The sequence below is a fragment of the Lynx canadensis genome, chromosome B4 (genome assembly GCF_007474595.2).
Source record: "Lynx canadensis isolate LIC74 chromosome B4, mLynCan4.pri.v2, whole genome shotgun sequence".
Classification (NCBI taxonomy): Eukaryota; Metazoa; Chordata; class Mammalia; order Carnivora; family Felidae; genus Lynx; species Lynx canadensis.
In genome coordinates this window covers 79,391,685-79,411,353 of record NC_044309.1, presented here as the reverse complement: position 1 = coordinate 79,411,353, position 19,669 = coordinate 79,391,685, and the positions used below count along the sequence as shown (strand labels likewise).

Genomic DNA, 19,669 nt, shown 5'->3' with positions numbered 1-19,669 from the left:
GGTCAACTGATTTTGATGAGTGCCAAGGTAATTCAATGAGGACAGAATAATCTTTTCAACAAATGGTATTGGGACAACTGAGTATCTATTTGCAAAAGAATGAAATTGGATCCCTACCTTATACCATATAGAAAGAGTTATCTTAAAATGGCTCAAAGATCTAAATACAGAAGCTAAAACTATAAAAATCTTAGAATAAAATACAAGCGTAAATCTCTGTGTTCTTAGATTACTGTTGTATACCAACGGTACAAACAAGCAAAAATAAATTGGACCTTACCAAAATTAAAAACTTTTGTGTTTCAGAGCAGCTGTCTGCCTCAGTCAGTAGAACGTTGGATTCTTGATCTTGGAGTCATGAGTTCAAGTCCCCATTGGGTGGAGAGATTACTTAAAAAAAATTTGTTTTTAAATTAAAGACAAACTGTTTTTAATTTTTTTTTAATTTTTTTTAACGTTCATTTATTTTTGAGACAGAGAGAGACAGAGCATGAATGGGGGAGGGTCAGAGAGAGGGAGACACAGAATCTGAAAGAGGCTCCAGGCTCTGAGCTGTCCGCACAGAGCCCGATGCGGGGCTCGAACTCACGGACCGCGAGATCATGACATGAGCTGAAGTCAGCTGCTTAACCGACTGAGCCACCCAGGCGCGCCTAAAACTGTTTTTAAAAAAACTTGTGGGGTGCCTGAGTGGCTCAGTGGTTAAGCATCCAATTCTTGATTTCAACTCAGGTCATGATCTCACCATTTGTGAATTGGAGCCTCTGCACTGACAGCATGGAGCCTGCTTGGGGATTCTCTCTTTCCCTCTCCCTCCACCCCTCCCCAACTCGCACTCAAAATAAAAATAAATAAAACTTAAAAAAAATTTTCTGCTTCAAAATAAACACCATCACCATCAGAAAGTGAAGAGACAACTCATAGAATGGGAGGAAATATTTGCAAATCATATATCTGATAAGAGTCTAGTATCTAGAATATATAAAGTGCTTTTATAACTTAATAATAGAAAGACAACGCAATTACAAAAGGGGCAAAGGATCTGAATAGACATTTCTCCAAAGAAGATATATAAGTGGCCAATAGGCACATGAAGTGACATTCAACATTGTAAGTCATTAGGGAAACGTAAATAAAAACTACAGTGAGATACTATTTCACACTCACTGGGATGGTGAGAATCAAGAAGATGGACAATATAATTGTTGGTGTGTAGATGCGGAGGGATTAGAACCTTCATACATTGTCGGTGGGAATGTAAAATGATGCAGCTGCTTTTGAAAAATCTGGCATTTCTCAAAAAGTTAAATACTTACCACATGACTCAACAATTCCATTCCTCAGTATTTATCACGAGAATTGAAAACAATACTCGCCTAAAAGCTTGTATATGATGCTCAAAGCAAAATTATTTTACAATACCAAAAAAATGGGTACAACCCAAAAGTCCATCAACTGATGAATAAACAAAACTTGGTATATCCATTCAATGGGATGTTATTCTGCCATGAAAGGAATGAAGTGTTGATGCACACTGACATGAATGAACCTCAAAAACATTACATTAAATGAAAGAAACCAGACATGTTTTCAGATATTATAAAGATCAGATATTATATTATTCCATATACTTAAAATGTCCATAACAGGCAAATCCACAGACAGAAAGTAGGCTGATGGTTGCCAGGGGCTGGTGAGGGGGCAAATGGGGAGTGACTATTAGTGAGTATGGGCTTTCTTTTTGAGGTGATGAAAATTTTCCAGAATTAGAAACTGGTGATGGTTGCATAACTTTGTAAGTATACTAAAAATCACTAAGTTGTATACTTTAAAAGGTGAATTTTGTGGTATATGCATTACATCTCAATAAAAAAATACGACTGGGACAATCGCGGAATTTTACCAAGATAGAGAAAACTAGGGACACACGTGGGAGAGAAAAGCAGAATTTGTTTTGGACGTGGCGAAGTTTGAAATAGCCATTAGATCGCACTCTGTGTTAGCTAATTAATATTTAAATCAATCAAACAAACAAATAAAAACAAACAAAAAAGAAATACCCATCGGAGGGGCCCCTGGGTGGCTCAGGAGCATCTGACTCTTGGTTTCAGCTCAGGTCATGACCTTACGGTTTGTGGGGTTGACCCATGTCTGGCTCCACAGTGACAGCAGGGAGCTTGCTTGGGATTCTCTCTCTCCCTCTTTCTCTGCCCCTCCTCCCCTCCCACCCAAACCAAATAAATAAACTAGCACGCGCGCACACACACACACACAAGCAAAACAAAAAAAATACCCATTAGATATCCAAGTGGGTTTCTGAAGTATGTAATTGGAAATATTAGTCTTCAGTTCAGGGGAGAGATAGGGGTTGGAGATATAAATTTGGAGGAAAATGAATTAATACATGTAAAACACTTCAAATGGTTCCTGGAGGCTCAGTCCGTTAAATGTCTGACTTTGGCTCAGGTCATAATCTCATGGTTTGTGAGTTCGAGCCCTGCATCTGGTTCTGTGTGGACAGCTCAGAGCCTGAAGCCTGCTTCAGAATCTGTGTCTCCCTCTCTCTGCTGCTCTCCTGCTCACACTCTGTCTCTCTCTCTCTCAAAAATAAATAAACATTAAAAAATTTTTTAAATTATCTTTTAATGTTTATTTTTGAGACAGAGAGAGACACAGAATGAGCAGGGAAGGGGCAGAGAGAGAGGGAGACACAGAATGTGAAGCAGACTCCAGGCTCTGAGCTGTCAGCACAGAGCCTAACGCGGGGCTCGAACTCATGAACTGTGAGATCATGACCTGAGCCGAAGTCGGACGCTTAACCGACTGAGCCACCCAGGCGCCCCAAAAATTTTTTAAAAAAATAAAATAAAATGGTTCCTGGAACACAGCAAGATCTATAAATGTTAGCTACTATATTTATTATTTTATTTTGTATGTATAGAGTAATAGTCAATTGTCCAAACACAATTTGTAGAACCCTTTACTCCCTGACTTTTTTTTTTTAAGATTTTATTTTTAGGTAATCTCTACACCTGGTATGGGGCTCAAACTCACAATCCTGAGATCAAGAATCGCAGGCTCCACTGACTGAGCCAGCCAGGCACCCTACCCTCTACATTTTTTTTTTTTTTGAGAGAGAGAGAGAGAAAGAGAGAGAAGTGGGGAGGGGCAGAGAGAGAGGGAGAAAGAGAATCCCAAGTAGGCTCCACACTGTCAGCACAGAGCCTGATGCAGAGCTCCATCTCAGAAACCATGAGATTATGACCTAACTGAAACCAAGAGTCAGACGCTTAAACCACTGGGCCACCCAGGTGCCCCTTTACTCCCTGATTTTTAATGCCACTTCTGTTATATACAAATCTCCCATTTCACTGAGGATTTGTTTCTATTGTTGCATTCTTTTAACTAGGAATTGTTTCAGGGGAGAGTAGATTGGAAGCCAAGACTTCTCTCAACTTTTCTCAGTTCACTTCACAAGAACATAAGTGGTTCTATGCTTCTGTTTCACCTTTGTTACCTAGGGAGAAATCACCTGGATTCTTTCTACTTTTTAGAGGGTGCTATGAGGATGGACGATATCCCAGGAAGGAAGTTCAGAAAGCCAACTAATATAACGCTGTAGAGGGAAGTTACCTGAGAGAAAATAGATTCCATTGGTAGTACTTTGGGTCAATTCTACTTAAAATTATGGTAACTTTTTAAAGTTGATTTTTGTTTGGTTGGTCTTTTCATTGTGGCAAAACCCCATGTAACATAAAATGTGCCATCTTGGGGGTCCCTGGCTGGCTCAGTTGGAAGAGCATGTGCCTCTTGATCTCAGGGTTGTGAGTTCCAGCCCCAAGCTGAGTGTAGAGATTACTTAAAAATAAAATCTTTGGTGGGGAGCCTGGGTGGCTCAGTCGGTTGAGCGTCCGACTTCAGCTCAGGTCACGATCTCACAGTCCGTGAGTTCGAGCTCCGCGTCAGGCTCTGGGCTGATGGCTCAGAGCCTGGAGCCTGTTTCCGATTCTGTGTCTCCCTCTCTCTCTGCCCCTCCCCGTTCATGCTCTGTCTCTCTCTGTCTCAAAAATAAATAAACGTCAAAAAAAAAAATTAAAAAAAAAATAAGTAAAATCTTTGGGACAATTCGGTGGCTCATTTGGTTGAGTGTCAGACTCTTGAATTCGGCTCAGGTCATGATCCCAACCTCAGGCTCTGTTCTGAGCACAGTGCCTGCTTGAGATTCTTTCCCCCTCTCTCTCTTTGTTCCTCCCTCCACTCCTCCCTACTCATGTGTGCTCTCTCTCTCTTTCTAAAAAAAAAAAATATATATATATATAATAAAAATGTTAAAAAATAATAATAATTGAAAGCTTATTTATTTATTTTGAGAGAGAGAGCGTACACGGGAGGGACAGAGAGAAGTGGAGGGAGAGAATCCTAAGCAGGCTCTGCAATGTCAGTGCACAGCCTGATGCAGGACTCGATCTCAGGAACAGTGAAATCATGACCTGAGCTGAAATCAAGAGTTGGGACACTTAACCCACTGAGCCACCCAAGCACCCCTAATTTTTTTTTTTAAGTACCATCTTGGTTACCACATGAGAACAAATTTTAATATAGTCTTTCCATTTGATGCTTTACCTAAAATCGTCCCAAGGCTGTCTTCTCATAATTCAACTGCTGGTGCAAACATGTTCCTTCTTCAAAGAGGCCTTCTCGACACCAGGAGTAAAAGTTGCTTCCCCACCTCCCCACTTTCTGTCTCATTACCCTGAAAGCACTCTTCACTACTGAAATATTTGTGTTTATTGGGTTATTAACTGTCTCCCCTTCCCCACAAATATATAACTTCTACCAGAGCCGGGACTTGGTCTGTCTGCTCGTCTCCCCATGCCTAGAACAGTGCCTTGCACATACTATGTCCTGTTAAGTATTTGTTGAGATACTTACTGAATAATAAATAGTGTTCTTTAATTCCCAGTGCTATATATTTTATCTCATTTGATCATTACAACTCTTTGAGTAAAATGGGATTACTAGTCCCAGAGTAAAGAGATTCAGAGAATCATCTTGCTGGAAGTCACAGGCTAACTAAATAACAGGGTTGGGACTGCTTAGGTAGGTGGCTTGTTTTTTCCAATACATTCACTCCAGTTCTAGGGCTAAGGGCATTTCACACTACTTTCCAATTAAGGAAGTGATAACTCTGGAGGAGAGTAGAAACAACCTGCACATTTATTTATAAGTCGCCAGTTCCCTTACCATCCCCACCCCTTATGCAGTCACACACATAGCAGAGTTATGGCCACACTGATATTATTCTAAGTGCAAAGAAGAGAATGCAATTGCTCAACTGTTTGGCAACCTGAATCCCCTTGTGTATCCGCCTCAAGTCCCTCCCCGCCCCCTTTTTCTTTTAAAACAGCTTCATTTAGGTATAATCTTTCATTTTTCTTTTCTTTTTTTTTTTTTCACGTTTATTTATTTTGAAAGAGAGAGAGAGAGAGAGAATCCCAATCAGGCTCCGTCTCTCGGCTGGAACTCATAGCCCAAATCAAGAGTCTGATGCTGAATCAACTGAGCCACCCAGGTACCCCAAAACTCTTGTTATTCAAGTGTGCTCCTTTAGCGGCCAAGAGAGGGGAAACCAAAGTGCGCTCCTTTTAAATAATCTCATTCCCTAGAATGTTTACTTGAATATACACTTTTGAGTTTATTTAAGGGATCGCTATACCCCAGGTGGGGCTTGAACTCATGACCTTAAGATCAAGAATCGCATCCTCTTCTACCAGGCGCCCCTTCACGCTACCTTTTGGATCTCCACCACTACAGGCATCTGGAAGGATTCCCTTTCCCTTTCGTTTTACCCCTATATTCCACAGCCAAACACGTGTAACCTGTGTGTACCGAATTCGCTCAGCCTCTCTCCCCAGTCGAGCCCGACCCACCGAAAGCCCGGCCCCTTCTTCTTTCCGGAGCCCCGCCTTTCGGCCCCTTTCCAACTTAGGTCCTACGGATCTCGCCCTTCCTCCCCCAGCACCCCCCACATCTCGCGAGAGGTGAGAGCCCCTGGCCGGACGAGAAGAAAGTATCTGCTCCGCTGAGGGGGGAAAGAAGGAGCTGGAGACAGATTGTGGGACCGAACGCGGGCGGGCGGGAGGCGACGGAGCTACCAGCGGGTGAGTTCTTTTAACATTAACTAGTCCATGATCTGGCAGAGTCTCCCTTTCAACTCTGGCCAGTCCCAGTGTCCCAGGCCGGGGTCTCCCCTCCCAGTCTGTGTTGGACGGGGGCGCTGAGGCGGTGGCCGGGCCCAGTCTGAGGAAGTGGGTGGGGCATGGGCTAACGCCGGCCAATAAAAGAGAAGGAAGCTACGATTGGCGGCGATGAACACTAATGAGAGATCGTCCTTACCTTGCGGAGTGCCGCCCCTCTTCTCTCCCTCCTACCGCCTCCTTCCTTTGGGGGGGAAGGCGGGGCCAGAGGCCTGAAGTGTGGGGAGAACTTGGGGTAAGTAGCCCCGGGGGGCACAGGGCGTGGCAAGGAGAGGGGAGTTGAATCCTGAGGGAATGGAAGTCTGGTAGAGCCTAATGGGAGGATCAGGGGATGGAGTGGAACGGGAGGAAGGGGAAGGGTACTAAATTGGTTGAAGACCCAGGCTTATCAAAGAGTGGTGTTAGGAGCTTGGCATTGGAAGAGCCAGGGGTAATAGGCAGGAGGTAGGGAGAGTAGGTGAAAACATGACACTGGGTTTGGTTGGAAAGATAGGTAGGAGTAAATCATTGGAAATGGGAGTCCTGGCATTTCGACAGCATTATGAAAAAGCATAGGGACAGGATTTCAGAGAGAAAGTCTGAATTTGGAGAAGATTCAGTGAATGAGTTTAGGAAGTTAATAGGGGTGGACTTAGTAGTCAAAAAGCATCGGTTTTGAGAAGGGTGTAGGAATTCAGAGGGGGTAAAGGAGGTGGTGTTTGGAAACGAGACAGCTGATAGATAAACGTTTTTAGCCTAGGTATCAGAAGCAGCCTAGGATATTGATTCGGGGCTTTTGGTGTATAGGGCACCTAGTCTGGTGACCAGCTTGCAAGAGTAGTGGGATAGGGGTACAGGAGGAGAAAAATAGAACAATTTCATCACTTCTATTGTGATTTCCTTTCTCTCTCTCTTCCTTTTCCTACAGTCCTATCTTCCTAAACTCAGGGATGGGGGCTTGGGACTTAAGCAGCCCAAGTTGGAGCCCCATTGGGAGTCATATGTTGCTCTGAATTGCTTGTTATGTTCTCTGACTGGGGTGTTTACTACCCAGGGCACCTCCTACCCAGATTGCGGCGTTGCTACTTTCCTAACTTTAAAAGTTTGTTTTCTACTTAATAGAGCAGTATTTTAGTATCTCCGAAGGTTGCGTCCTAGTAAGTGTAGGGTTGTGGGGGTCTGCAGAGCTTTCTGGGCAAGCTCGCTTGATTCTTATGTTTAAAAACTTTGCAGTAGTATAAGTAAAGTAATTCTTATAAAGACATCGGTCTTTACAGTTCTTGTAAGCACAGAAAAATATACTAAATTGAAGTTTGTTTTGTTAAATGTCGTATCCACTTATATTCTTGAAGTTGTTAAATGGATGGCTGTAGTTAGTTTTCATTAGCTTATATATTTTAAATGGTGTAAATAAGATGGACATGTATTTCAGGAAAGTGAAAAAAATTCAGTTTCTTCCTTTGTGTCTAGACTCAGAAGCTAAAGATATGTCATAATATCTTAGGGCAAGTGTTGAGGAAATCAAACACAATTTGTACTTAAACATGGAGGATGTAAGGTAAGTGGAGACTATTGCGAAATGTAACATGTCTGTAAGAAAAGAAGCTAAAGAAAAGTTTGGCAGCTATACTAAGTAGTCTTACCAGTTCTTAATTCTGTACAGCAAAGGGACAAGCCTTTGCCCTTTGTTTGATAGTTGTGTATTTAATAATGGATTGAACCAATGCAGCCAATTAATTAATAACTTCTTTTCTATTGCATAGATTTGTCTTTTCCATCCTTCTCTTCTCCTTTTACTTTTGAGAAGCAAAATAATGTCTGAAATGCCGGTAAAGCTGTTACATAAAGAGAAGCTGGAGTGTGTTGCTTTGTATTAACCTTCTGTTTTCAGGGACCATTTGAAGCTTTTTCTCCTGGCCAGAAAGTTGCCCCTACAACACATTAAGACTAATTAATTACTGACACTTTGGCATTAATTACTGAATTGGGTTCCAGTATTTCACATTTACAGCAGTTCTATTGGGCATTCAGACATTTTTGCGGTTTGCCTGACAGCAGCACAAAAAAATATACAGTGAAGAAGCAAAGTCCCTTGTTTTATTCTCCCATCCTAGAATTTGTGATGGCTTTAACTTGGGCACTATTAAATGCAAGATTCTTTTTTCCTTCATTAGTGTTAACACCTAGCAGAAAGCTAGAGAGTGCTAATATTCCTCATCTTTAAGCTTGTGGATCAAAGGTTACATCCTGTGAGAGTTTCAGTGTTGTAATTTTTAAGCATTTTGGTTTACCATTGCTTTTAAATGTTCACGGATACTGCTCTTGTACCTCCTTTCTCTTTCCTCTCCCACTTCCAAAATGAAAATTGTTTTTTTCAACCAACTCTTAAGCTATACTGCTTTGCCTCAAGTAAAGTCCCTGGCTCTGCCTGAACACAGCTGCTCTGAAGTTCTCACAAGTTACTGTTTTGTACATGTCAAGACGGAGTTTTTCCTCGGCTTCAGTAGGAGGGAGTCAGTGTTCAAGCAGCCTCATCCACGCCTGATAAGGAGGAGTCTTCTCCTTGCAAGGAAGTTCTAGGTGGAGCAAATAGCGTTGCCTTGTACATGCATAACAAAGACAGCTCTCTTCTTGAGACTAGTTGGCAGGCTGGCATATAATTGTCCCTTATCCCTTGATAAAGGTACTAAAGTTAAGATGCAGATGTTGTTTCTTTGAGAAAAACAAATGCAGCATTCATTAAGAAAGAAGAAGCATTAATTTCTTTTGTTGTTGGTTTCTCTGAAAATGGTATTATGATTTTAGAGTTCGTGAAAAAGTCTTCCATCAGGGTACCTGGCTGGCTCAGTCGGTGTAGCTTGCAACTTTTGATCTTGGGGTCATGAGTTCGAGCCCCATGTTGGGTGTAGAGAGAGAATACTAAAAAAAAAATAAATAAACTTTAAAAAAGAGAAAAGGTCTTCCACCTATTTAGAAACATGTCAAGGAAAACAATTTTTAAGCATCTGGTTTTTGAATTTTGTCTTCCTGCAGCAGGCTTCTTTGGGGATCAATATATTCATGAAATGTGAAAATACATTATATTTGGAATCCCTGGTAGTTGGGTCTTTTCACTTCCTAATGTTATAAGGAAGAGGTCCCCACTTCACAGATACCCTATCCCATTATTGGAGGTCTACTTCTAGAACATTCTTTACATTGTGCTGAAGCTCTGTAGTTCTGCCATTTGCAGCTACAATAAATAAACCTAATTATTTGTCAACATGGTAGCCCTTCAAATATTGGAGGACGGTTATGTCCCATGAAGAGAGGCTTCTCTTACTGGGGTAGATATCCCAAGTTATTTCAGCCATTCCTCAAATGACCATTTTTAATAAAGTTCACGTTCCTCATCAACTCAGTTGCCTGAATCTTTAGGGTTTCTTATCTAGAACTGAAATAATGACATCTCAGGTATAATCTGATCAATACATAGTACAAGGGAGAGTATGGCCTCTTTTCTGCTGCACTTGGTACCTCTGTTCTTAAAGTCTAAGATCACATTAATTTGCGTAATTTTTTACATGTAATTGATGACCTTACATTTATCCTTGTTATTGTCATCTTGTTAGTTTGTGTTTATTGTTTTAGCTTAATAATGTTATTTAGCCTCTTGGCCATTCCTCATGTCATATTCTCATATTTGTATCATTGATAGATAAATTTGATAAACAAGACATAAACATGACCCCTATGTGTTTGTTTTAGGTCACTGGTAAAAATAAGTAAGAGTGGAGTGATGCTCTGTAAATCAGCACTCCATTAATCAACCTTTCGGGTAAAACTCAATTGTGAATCCACCTACTGTTTTATGTTCTTAACCTACATTTCCTGTGAAATATAAAGAGGTATCTTGTTGAAATCTAAATATATTGTCTCTGACCTATCCCTGAGCTCCTAGGCTAGTGACCTGTTAAAAAATGAAATGAAGTTAGGGGCTCCTGGGCTCAATTAAGCGTCCGACTTCAGCTCAGGTCATGATCTCAGGGTTTAGTTCTTGATTTCGAGCCCCACATTGGGCTCTGTGCTGACAGCTCAGAGCCGGGAGCCTGCTTTGGATTCTATGTCTCCCTCTCTCTGCCCGCTCCCTGCTCACGTTCTCTCCCTCTCTCATATCTCAAAAATAAACATTAAAAAAAAAAAAAAGAAATGAAGTTAGACATTAGTTGCTACCTAGCTATGTTACGCTAGTGTTTATAGATCACTACATTACTTGCCGGTTGTTCATAAGCCATCTATTTAATAATTCCCCTATTTTGGGGGCGCCTGGGTGGCTGAGTCGGTTGAACGTCCGACTTCGGCTTGGGTCATGATCTCACCATTCGTGGGTTCGAGCCCCACATCAGGCTCTGTGCTGGCAACTCAGAGCCTGGAGCCTTCTTCAAATTCTATGTCTCCTTCTCTCTCTTCCCCTCCCCTGCTCATGCTCTGTCTCTCTCTCTCAAAAATAAATAAACATTAAAAAAATAATAATTCCCCTATTTTTTAGCTGTAATTTTCCTCCCATTTCCAACATTGCTGGTCCTGCTTTATTTTTTTTTTTTTTTACTTTTTCTTTATTTTTTTTCTTTATTTTTTTTTTAATTTTTTTTTTCAACGTTTTTTATTTATTTTGGGACAGAGAGAGACAGAGCATGAACGGGGAGGGGCAGAGAGAAGGGGAGACACAGAATCGGAAACAGGCTCCAGGCTCCGAGCCATCAGCCCAGAGCCTGACGCGGGACTCGAACTCACGGACCGCGAGATCGTGACCTGGCTGAAGTTGGACGCTCAACCAACTGCGCCACCCAGGCGCCCCTACTTTTTCTTTATTTTTTAAACAATTCTAGAATGATTAACAGTGTTTCTTCATAGGTGGATGTTTTTTGTCATCAGGTGAAATTCTGTTTTAGAAACTTTTAGGAAGGAAAAAAAAGAAGCTTTTAAGAAGAAATGTCATTCCCTCAACATTTTATTCATTTATTCATTTATTTATTTTTAAGTATTTATTTTTGAGAGAGAAAAAGAAAGAGAGAGAAAATCCCAAGCAGGCTTCACACTCCGCACTGAGTCCAACGTAGGGCTTGGTCCCAGGACTGTGAGATCATGACCTGAACCGAAATCAAGAGTCAGTTGGACGCTTAACCAACTGAGCCACCCAGGCACCCCATTCCCTCCACATTTTAAGTTACGTATTAAAAAATTAAACTTTTGCCCATGTAACAGTTATATTGTAGCTGCCCCATAATATTGATACCTCCAAATTAGACCTAAGTTTTCATTTTCTGTTTGGAATAAAAACCTATACCACCTGTAAGAAAACACACACACACACACACACACACAAAATTGACATTTATAATTACAGTTTATTGATGTGGTGGGCTAAGTTTGCCATGTTCTGTGCTGTAGGTAAAATTGTGCTAGCAATAAGCCAGAAATCAGAAGACATCTCTCTAGGGACTAAAGACGATGTTGGCAGCCAACAACTTTCCTGTGTGTTAATTTTAGACCTGATAGTTGAATTTATGTTTGAGCAGTTTTAGCTGATAAATGCATTTTTTAAAGCACCTTCCTCTTTTGGGGTTTTAATTTTTACTTTCACTTTTAGAAAATTGCAAATTGTGAATGGAAATGTCTGTGCAGAATAAAGTAGCATGCCATTAGGGACAGGATGCATCTTCTTTTGATAGCTTCTCATCCATCTGAGATTGTTTAGTTATGAATTCTCCTGGAAAGCAGAACGATGGACTTGACGACCCCTCAAGGTCCTTTCCAGTCCACACATTCATAAATAGAAACTCAGATCAAAGAACTTACTGTTGAAGAATCAGGAAGAAAAATAGAGTGTAAAGAAAATGAAATTGAAATGGTTCTACTGACCCAGTGGGAATGGCTAAACAAAAAGTAAGGAACATAAATGAGAAGAAATAACTCCTTTGAGCAAAAACACCAGAAAACAAAACAAAACAAAACAAAAACCCAAAAAACAAAAGTCAACAACAACAACAACAAATATTTTGCATTGGGGTCATTTCATGTCTTTAAATATTTCATCATGATACTTTCTTTCCAAAATTTCCCTGGTGGACACTTTGTATTGAAAGAATGTTTTTTTTTTCTTTCCTTAAGTCATAGTATTTTGTTTCCTTTCCTTCTCTTGTTTATCCTTTTGTTTAGAAACTTTTTTTGGTGGGGGAAGGATTTGAATAATATACCCACTGCCTGTATACAATGAAGAAGATTCAGTTTAGTTTTGAAAGTAAATGTATACTGCTTGGCTTCCTTAGAGAGGAAGGATGAGTGTTATATTTCAGGAAAAATTTTATGAAAAGACCAGTTTGTTATGTAGTTTTTAAAACTTTGTAAGCAGACACCTAGGAAAGATTCCCAACTAAGGCAACTGTGAGTTACTACATTAGTATTGTGAAGGGTATAAGAACACTTAGTAGGAGAACAAAACTCATTAGAGACTCACAACTTCACTTTGTTAGCTTTTTCTCATTTTTTGGTGATTTTAATTCTAAGTGTTCTCATATATTTGAAACCCGAGCATGTATAGAATTTCTCTTCTGGGGGTACCTGGCTGGCTCAGTTGTAGAGCATGAGACTCTTGGTCTTGGGGTTATGAGTTCGAGCTCCACGTTGGAGGTAGAGTTTAGTTAATAAAAAAAGGTTTCCCTTTTCTATTCAGTACTGCATTTATCCTTAATAAATGTCAATTTATGAAGGTCTAACAAGAGCCATGATTTAGCTTAAAAAGTCACTTTTTGTGAGCTTGTGGCTTGGGCCTCTGTGGGACATTGTTTTGACATAGCCCCACCTTCTCACAAAATCCAACTTGTTTTGAGTAGAATTACCTATTAATATCTTCTTATCTGGTATAGTGCTTTTTGCTGACATAATGGACAAAGGAGATTTATATGCTAAATTGGTCATACTGTATTTGGGGCTTAAAATTTACAATGTGGTAGAAAAATTACATTTTTTTTTTCACATTAAAAAATAGAGTGTAATCATTCTTTTTGAATAGGAATATGCCTGACTATATTATAAAAACAGGATGACTTATTGGATAGAACATATGACTGCTATAAATGATTTGTGTTGGCACCAAGTTTCTTGCCAGTAATGTTTATTTAAGCTTTATCAAACTTGAGTGACACCATGTTGGTTTCATTTAACATGGTTTTTCTGGTATTTCTGATACTAACTTGTCTCCTGTAGCACCATTTTCTTTATTGTTTTAAGTTTTGGGCAAGCAGTAGTTTGCTGGTATTTTATACATCTGTGTTTGGGACTGTTGAAAGCCAATCAGTGAGCATTAGAATACCCCAAACAGATCACTGTGTTGCCAGTCTGTGGACAGTCTTAGAAAATAGATACCCGCCCCCCGCCCCCCCCCCCCCGACAGTTTCTAACCATTGCCATGATTCTCATCATGAGATAACTGTAGCAATTTCTTATCTAGGACCAACCTCATACTGGAGTTTAATGTTAAAGTCTATCAGGTTTGTTGTTGTTTACAGTCTGTTTAAATTAAGTCCATAAAAAAATAGTAAGTTCATGAAGATGTTAAATTTATCCTTAAAGATTAGTATTTTGGGGCGCCTGGGTGACTCAGTTAAGTGTTTGACTTTGGCTCAGGTCATGATGTTGTGGTTCGTGGGTTCCAGCCCTGCATCAGGCTCTGCACTGACAGCTCAGAGCCTGGAGCCTGCTTCAGATTCTGTGTCTCCTTCTCTCTCTGTCCCTACCCCACTTGAACTCTCTCTCTCTCCCAAAAATAAATAAACATTAAAAAAAGTTAAAAGATTAGTGTTTTGGGGTTGACTGGTGTTGGTTTATTGTATTAGTGATGATACTTTATCAGAAAATGAGTAGGAAAAAACACAAAACACAACATTAGATTAAAAAAAATTTTTTTAATGTTTATTTATTTTTTGAGAGAGAGACAGAGTGTGAGTGGGGGAGGGGCAGAGAGAGAGAGAGAGAGGGAGACACAGAATCCGAAGCAGGCTCCAGGCTCCAAACTGTCAGCACAGAGCCTGACCCGGGGCTCGAACTCACAAGCTGTGAGATCATGACCTGAGCCAAAGTCAGATGCTTAACCAACTGAGCCACCCACGCGCCCCCAACATTAGATTTTTGACAGCTTACCATTTTCCAGGAATTTTTCGACTCCTAAAATGCATATTGAAGCCAAACATAAATAGGTATAATGTTCTCTAGTTATTTCTAACTCTGCTTCCTGCTTAGCAAGTTGTTGCTTCTTTGTCTTTGCTTTATTAACTTTTCTGAGGATAGCTCAGAATAGTTCCTTGAATCCTCCAAAAGCCTAGAGAGACTTAAAAAAAAAAAAATTCTAGTCAAGTAGTTGCCTATATGAAGCTGCTTCCAGATAGGTTCTAAGCTTTGGTCATGTGTTGCCTAACTTATGATTCAGCCTAATTCTCACTCCCATCTGTTTTCAGTCATTTGCTACAAAACTATTTGGTCTATTTAAGCTGGCTCCTTTTTTTGAAACCTGTCCCTGCATGTCAGAGCTCGAAATCCAGAAATTAATTTTAACCTTCTCTTTGATCAGTCCAGGGTATTCTACTGTTTGTGTATTTCTTAAAGCAATGGGTTTCAAACTGCTTTTGGTCTCAGTACCTATCCCTTTATACTCTACAATTGTTGGGGACTCCAAAGGGCTTTGGTTTGTCTTGGTTATATCTATTGATATTGAACATACTAGAAATTAAAATGGAGCAGTTGAAAAAATATTTATTTTATTTTATTTTTAAATGTGTTTTATTTATTTATTTTTAGAGAGAGAGTGCATGAGAGAGTGGAGGGCGGGAGGGGCAGAGAGGAGGGAGAATCCCAAGCAGGCCCCATGCTCAGCACGGAGTCCTGTGCGAAGCTCCATCCCATTACCCTGGGACCATGACCTGATCCGAAATCAGGAGTTGGGCATTCAACCAACTGAGTCATCCAGGCACTGTGAAAAAATATTACTTTAAAATGATAGCATAAATGTATTATAGTGTCAAAAAAATTTAGGGGAAGGGCTTCAGATCTCTTTAACATCTGGCTTAATAGAAAACAGCTGGATTCTGGGGCGCCTGGGTGGCTCGGTCAGTTAAGCGTCCGACTTCGGCTCAGGTCATAATCTCACGGTCTGTGAGTTTGAGCCCCGAGTCGGGCTCTGTGCTGACAGCTCAGAGCCTGGAGCCTGTTTCAGATTCTGTGTCTCCCTCTCTCTCTGCCCCTCCCCCATTCATGCTCTGTCTCTCTCTGTCTCAAAAATAAATAAACATTAAAAAAAAAAAAACAGCTGGATTCTTATATCTGCTTCTGCATCCAGTCTGTTACACTATGTTGTTTTGGTTGAAGTATATGAGGATAACCTGGGCTCACACTGATACTTGATAGGAAAAGGAAAGATTCTTTTCAGATAGTCGTAGATAGTCTTTCCTTGATACTATACCAGAATCCAAAATGTGGTAGTTTCTTAAAGGTTAGCTGTTGTGTAGAATCTAAAACCACATCTGTGAACTTTTAATACTAATTAAAATGAATTAGCCTATCTTGCCCTTTAAACAGATGGTTTACCCATCTATGACTTGAACGGCCCTCTGAAAGGGTCTCAGGGATCTATGGGCATCCCTGCACCCCACTTTGAGAACTGCTGTCTGATAGTACCAAACTGGAAAAATACACGCGTTTGCTATGTGGAAGAACTAAACTTTCCAACCACTTTAGTGCCTCTCAAATGCTGGGTTACTGACCATTTGCATTGGAATTACCCAGTTTTTTTAAGTGTAGATTCTTGGGTCCCAAAGCCAAGAGAATCCAGGAGGCATAGGAATCAGCATTTTTCAAGGTGCCCAGGTGAATATGCTAAAGATTGAGAACTATAGAGCTAGATTAATTAATCTTATTTTAAGAAAACCTAATTTCTGGGGTGCCTGGCTGGCTCAAGCAGAAGAGCATAGGACTCTTGATCTTGGAGTTGTGAATCTGAGCCCCATGTTGGGTGTAGAAATTACTTAAAAAAAAAAAAAGAAAACCTAATTTCTAAAATTTGTAGTCAAATAAAAAGGAATTGGTTGAATAGTCACATTATAAAAGTTCTTATTGGGGCGCCTGGGTGGCGCAGTCGGTTAAGCGTCCGACTTCAGCCAGGTCACGATCTCACGGTCCGGGAGTTCGAGCCCCGCGTCAGGCTCTGGGCTGATGGCTCAGAGCCTGGAGCCTGTTTCCGATTCTGTGTCTCCCTCTCTCTCTGCTCCTCCCCCGTTCATGCTCTGTCTCTCTCTGTCCCAAAAATAAATAAACGTTGAAAAAAAAAATTAAAAAAAAAAAGTTCTTATTAATTAACACATATACTCTGACATTTCTTATAATGGGGATCTCCTAATTAAGCATGTACTTTAATTAATAATAGTTATTTATGAATATCAAGAGTTTGCAAACTAAGACCAGAGAGTAAATATGTTAGGCTCTGCAGGCGTGAGGTCTGTGTTGTAAGTACTCAACTCTGCCATTGTAGCACGAAAGTAGCCATAGACAACATGCAAAGGATAAGCGTGGTTGTTTGCCCTTCAAACTTTTTTTTATGGACACTAAAATTTGAACGTCATGTATCGTTTAATTATGATGATTATTTTAATGTTTATTTTTGAGAGAGAAAGAGAGACAGAGCACAAGCAGGGGAGGGGCAGAGAGAGGGAGACACACACCTGAAGCAGGCTCCCAGGCTCTGAGCTGTCAGCACAGAGCCCAGTGTGGGGCTCAAACCCACAAACCATGAGATCATGACCTGAGCCAAAGTCAAACGTTTAACCAACTGAGCCACCCTGGTACCCCAAACTTCATATAATTTTTATGTGTTCTGAAATACTCTTTTTATGGTTTTTTTCAACCATTTAAAAATGTAAAAACCATTCTTAGCTTGTGGGCCATACAAAAGCAGGTGGCAGGCTGGCTTTGGCCCACAGACTGAAGTTTGCCAATCCTTGACATATACTAGAACTGGATTGTAAATTGAAAAAATTTATAATAAAATATACTTAATGTTAAAACTATAACATTAATTTCCCTAGACAAAAACAATGCTCCAAGAACTTATAATCCCTCAAATTCATATTTCTGGACATTCATTTATATAATAAACATGTAAGAAACACCTACTGTGTGTAAACTTTTGGAAAGACACAATTCAGTTGGAAGTAGTTATATAATATACAAGTTGTCATATAACTTTCAGGAGTCCTAAAAAGATGTGCTGTCAATTTTTATATCTTCTTTCAGGTGTGTGAGAATAGGTAACTAGGATTCAGGCCAACCTCAATCTCTTGACTCATCTTTTGCCCATTTTTTTATAACTCTGTACCTCTGTTTTCCAGTCTGTTAGTTAGTTAGCAAAGTGCTTTACGCTTTGTGTTTTTACCCAGATATAAAACAGTAAGGCAAGTTAGTTTAAGATTGTAATGATGTATGTGCTTTCTATATTGTCCTTTTGGGGCAGTTAGTTTACGTACTAGTGAAATAATATATGCTAAACTGTTTTTATGCTAAATAACACAGTGGAAAACAAACTCAGAATTTATGAACAGAAATTTCAATTCCTAAATAATCTACTGCCTAGTAAAACTTGAGTCTTTGTTTTCTGAGGTTCACATAACATGTATTATAGGCTCACAGTTCATATGTTTATTGGCATTTTTTCCTTAAATCATTTTTCTAGATGTAATGCAAATCACAGTAGCACCGAGTATCCTATGGAGAATCAAATGTTGAGACTGCTGTGGTAGAGATCTTTGGTGTTTGTACTCTTTGCTTGGCGGCAGTTAAATTATCTTAGAGTCAGAAACTTAGTATCCAAAGTTATGTTCTTGGAAGAGAACTGTTTGTATATAATTTCTTTCTTTTTAATATCATAAGGAAATGGAGCCCATAGAGCTCTGTTTGGGTGCCTGTCTAAACTTTTTAGCTTGTTTATAGCTGAGCTGAAAGGCATTCAGTACCTGCTAAGCTTGGTTTCAGCTCTTTATTCTCTTTATGATGAATGGATGGGGCCATTTCTGAATGTTTAATATAAGTAATACTAGTTGTTAGGGAGCATTCATAGGATTCTGAAAATGAGTCCTTGAAGGTAACAAAGGAGGAACTATCTTGAACTGCTTGATTACCCTGTGTATCGTTATGTTTAAATTTCCACTGTGTCTATTTCTATATGAGCTGTTAGTTTATAATTTTAGAAAGATTTTTTGGTAGTCCATTTTGAACTTGTTAATTTGTCAGTTGGTTCTGTTGCTTTGTAGTAGAGAACGAACAACCTTGTATGATTTGTAAGTATGCTGTTTAGTGCTTTGGAATAGTCTAGCAGATGTGGGCCTTTTTGAAACTCATTAGACATGTTTTGTTTTTTTTCAGTCATGCAGATCAGCATTTTTTTTTATTAGATTACATCATATTCTGTATTTTTATTAAAAGCAATCTGTGATCATTGTAGACTTTGGAAAATTCTGAAGGTACAAAGAAGAAAACAAAATCACCTGGAATACCATTACCCAGAGATAATCATTATTAACATTTGATGCTAATTCCCTTATCTTTTTTTTTTTTTTTTTTTTTCTTTTTGTTTTCAGTAGGTTCTACACCCAATGTAGGGCTTGAACTCATGACCCCAAGATCAAGAGTCTCAGAGTCACTTGTTCTATTGACTGAGCCAGCCAGGCATCGTCCCTATTTTGTTTTCTTTTTTTGTAGATTTGGAATTATGGTGCATATGCAATTTTATTTATTTTTATTAAAAAATTTTTTTTAAATTAAATTAAAATGTTTATTTTATTTTTGAGAGAGAGAGAGGGAGTGAGCATAAGCGGGGCAGGGGTACAGAGGAGCAGAAGAAGGCTCCTTGCTGACAGCAGAGAGCCCGATGCAGCATGCCCTGAGCATGAGTCGGGCCCCCAACTGACTGAGCCACCCAGGTGCCCCACATATGCAATTTGATAGCCTGCTTTTTTCCCCCCACAGAATGTATAGCATTTTCTCATGTCATTAGATACCTTTCAGAAACGTTATTCTTAACAACTTAAATATAGTCTATTGTAAGGCAATATCTTAATTTATATTTATCCATTCTTCTTAAATGTTTAATTTCCGTTCCTTTTTTGTTGTTATAAATAGAACTATGATGAACATTTTAATACATAAGTGATCCATGTTTTGGGCTTTAACCTCAGAATGAAGTCCTGAAAGAATGATTTGTTCAAAGAATATAAAACATTTTAAGACACTTAATATAAATATTGCCAGATGGCTTTCCAGAACGATTGTTCAAGTATGTACTCCCAAAAGTCTTATATGAAGATGCCCTTTCTACTGCATTCTTTTATACTTGAAAGTGTATCTTAACAGCT

General features: G+C 39.5%; 1 protein-coding gene across 4 annotated transcripts in view; it reads left to right on the top strand.

The window, feature by feature from the left end:
• Positions 1-6,027: 6,027 nt before the first annotated feature.
• The window catches only part of ATF7 (activating transcription factor 7), an 86,856-nt gene continuing 73,214 nt past the window's right edge, over positions 6,028-19,669 (top strand). For 2 of the 4 annotated variants that reach the window (XR_003970378.1, XM_030322758.1), the window contains exon 1: positions 6,049-6,161. The gene's annotated coding sequence lies outside the window, so the exon portion shown is untranslated. Of the gene's footprint in view, positions 6,162-6,238; positions 6,493-19,669 lie in introns of those variants that run through there. The other 2 variants (XM_030322757.2, XM_032593982.1) reach the window with 2 other exon arrangements.